Genomic DNA, 3499 nt, shown 5'->3' on the forward strand with positions numbered 1-3499 from the left:
CTGTCTCCCTGTGTCTCTCCCTCCCCAACCTCTCTACCCATGTGTATCTCTGGCCAGTTGTCTCATTCCTCTGTCTCGTCTATCTCACTCTGTCTGACACTATCTCCTCTCTCAATTCCTGACTCTGACTTCCAGTGTCTCTCTGTCCATTGTCTCATTTCTCTCTGTGTCCATCTCTGTCTCATCTTTCTGCTCTGTTTTAATCTGTGTATGTCTCTGCCTCTTATCCAGGCCACTTACATTCTGGGTGTTACCTTGAGATGAAAACAGGCCCCTGGGAGCTCAGGACTCCCCCAAACAGAAAACGCCCTAGTAACCTCCCACTTTCACCAATTGAGGCACAAAGAATTTCCATTTTGCAGATCAGCCCCAGAGGGCCCCATCACTGTCTTCACACAAGGTTGTCCCTTCCTCTGACAGTCAACATTTAGAAGGCTGCCAGCTCACTCTTCTTACTCTAGTGGCCAGAAATGTCACCTGTGATCTACGGTTAAAGTTCTGTAAAGTGCGTTCTTCCTGCAATCAGATTTAACTTAAAGAATGAGTCACTCTGTGGCCTCTGTTTGACCATCAGTTATTAAAAGAGAAGCTGAACAGTCACTCGGTTATTTGTTCCTTTTTTCAAATCCGTTCTTACTTCTGGCCCTAGTCCAATACCAGAGCTAATCTTCTCTTGTCATTGAGTAATTAAGACTCTCCTTTCTTTTCCCATGGCCACCAACAATTTGTGTCTGCTTCTAGTCTCTCCTACCTGGGCATAAGGAAAATTTGTTTTCCACATTACTGCTAGAGTAGCTTTTCTTTGACTCAAGTCTGAACATTATACCATCCCCTCCTCTCACTCAAAAATCTTTCAGTGGCTTCCCTTTGTCTACAAGGAAAAAATAGACCAGACAGAATTCTCAGTTTGGCATTCAAGACCTTCTACATAATTACCATAACCCACTTTTCCAACCTTGTTTTGTTCTCAAAGAGGAGGGACCAACCTGTATCTTAGTAAGAATCCCCCATAAAACATATGTGATAAGTATTCATCCTTGTGACTTCTGCTTGAAGATCTCAAGAGGGCAGAGAACTGACTGTCTCTCTGTGTGGCCCATCCTGTACTGAAATAGCTCTGGTTGTTAGCAAGTTTTATCCTTATAGGAAGCCTAAATTTAGCCCTTTTCAACTGCTCATGTCTCTTTGTTCTCTTTGGAACCAAGTAGAGCAAATCAAATCCTTTTTCCATGGAACAACTCTCCAAATAATTGAAGAGAATTATTATGTTCCTTCTTAAATCTTGTCTCCATCTCTGGTTCTTTCAGTGAATTCTAATATGGCATCAGCTTGGGGTCCTTCACCAATCTGTCTTCCCTTCTGTTATTCATTGATTTATCAGTGTCCTTTCTAAAATGTAACATAGAGAACCAAGCACACCATATTCCAGATGTGGTCTGGCCAGGGCTGACTCTCACCTCCTTATCTTGGGCAGCTAGGTGGCATAGTGGATAGAGTGTGGGCCCAGAGTCAGGAAGACTCTTCTTCCTGAATTCAAATCCAGCCTCAGACATTTACTAGCTTTGTGACCTTGGGCAAGCCACTTAACCCTGTTTGCCTCAGTTTCCTCATCTATAAAATGAGCTAAAGAAGAAATGGTAGTAACCACTCCAGTAACTTTGCCAAGAAAACATCAAATGAGGTCATGAAAGATGAGATACAAATGAAAATGACTGAAACAACTATCCTATCCAGGATTGTATTAGCTTTTGTCTTTTGTCATATTACATAGTTGTCTCATGTTTGGTTTACAGCCCACTAATGACTTCTTATCTTTTTCAAATGAACTTCTGTTTTTTTTTTTTTTAATTTTAGCATGTCAGACCTGTAAGAAATGTTCAGATTACCTACTCCAACCCCTGCATTTTGAATTTGGAGAAATTGAGACCCTCCATGTGAAGTGATTTTTTTCTCAAGGTCAAATCTGTACTCATGTCCTGGTTTCAAGTTTTTCAGAACATCTCTTAGCCTTTTTTATTCATCCATATTGCTTACCTTTCAATTTTCTTATCTCTAAAAGAACTCTGTCTTTTTTCTTCATATCTGTCTCCCATAATCCTCACTCAGGGCTTTTTGTGATATCTATCATATTGGCATATAGCCTTTTCCATGGAAACATTAAAATATCTAGTCTACAAATTATATTTTGGTTACTTCTGCCCTAGTGGGACCGAGAATTCTCAATTCTCATACATTCTGGAGAAAGTAAAGGACTTTTCTTCTGGCTACTGATGAACATAGCATCACTCCCCAAAGTAGGCAGGATAATGAGTGGATGATCCAAATTTCTGGGATATCATTAAGTACCTGAAAGCATTAACTTTGGAAAAATAAACATGTAGGAGTGCCTATCCCTGGAGAAAAAAGTTAGTTTCAGTCTAAATCATTTGGGGCCCACACTTATTACCAGCGGTGAGTAAGAGAGAGGGGTAAAGATGGGTTTTCTTACTTTGAACTGGTCATTTTTCTGTTCTACAAGTGATGTCAGTTCATGATCATGAAGAAATTCTATGAAAATATGAAGAGCTTTGTAGATGGATAATAGCAGCTAAAATTCTAATGATAATGGCATTCATTATTTCAAACCCCTGGTCTTGGTCATGCTTGGGCCATGAATGAGTAAGATTAATGGTCATAGATGAGAAGTGCTGTTGAGTGGGTACTTGAACATCCAATTATGTTTTGAAGGGAGAAGGAAATTTCCAGCTTCAGATACCAGAACCATCCCTACCTCACAAGGTGATTTTTGGTGGAAATTATGTCTTAATTTTGGAGCATATTGTACAGGGTGTCATATTTTGAAGGGGATGGAGCATCCCATTTGTTCCTCAGCAGTATAGGACAATAGCTAGCATAATAATAGCTAACTACTGATATTTTTAAAGTTCAGTATTTGTGGGAAGTATTTGTGAAGTGCTTTACAAATATTCCATTTGATGCTTACAGTGATATAGGTGCTATTATTATCCCCATTTAATAGATGAGGAAACTGAGGCAGGCAGTGTTAAATAACTTGCCCAGAATTACAGAGCTGGTGTTTGGAGAGGGATGTGAATTCAGGTCCTCCTGACTCCAAGTCCAGTACTCCATCCACTGTGCCAATTAGTTGCTTCCTCTGATTTCCTTGGGCTTTTCTGAAATCCAGAAGGCTCAAAGCTCAAGGCTCTAGGCTTTCTGTGCTGTAGACATGCCCCTTTCTCCTGCCTTGTCATTCTCTCCCTTTTCCCGAATCTTCTATACATGGAAACTTCCACGTTAATATCTTTCAAGCTGGAAATTTCTATCCTCATGTTGTACTCAATTAGGCCTTCTAGTTAATCCGTGACCATGATATCAGAGATATGTAGAAATCTAATTAGATGTGTCTCCTAGATATCCAACCCCCTGCTATAAAATTCTTGGTCCTTGTCAGCACAGTCAAGTTGCTCTGATATGCAAAGAATATAACCCAGGGATCCTA

This window comes from Petaurus breviceps, unplaced genomic scaffold (assembly GCF_028583685.1).
Source record: "Petaurus breviceps papuanus isolate PSGF00001 unplaced genomic scaffold, PetGlider_PUasm1.0 220, whole genome shotgun sequence".
In the NCBI taxonomy this organism is placed as follows: domain Eukaryota; kingdom Metazoa; phylum Chordata; class Mammalia; order Diprotodontia; family Petauridae; genus Petaurus; species Petaurus breviceps.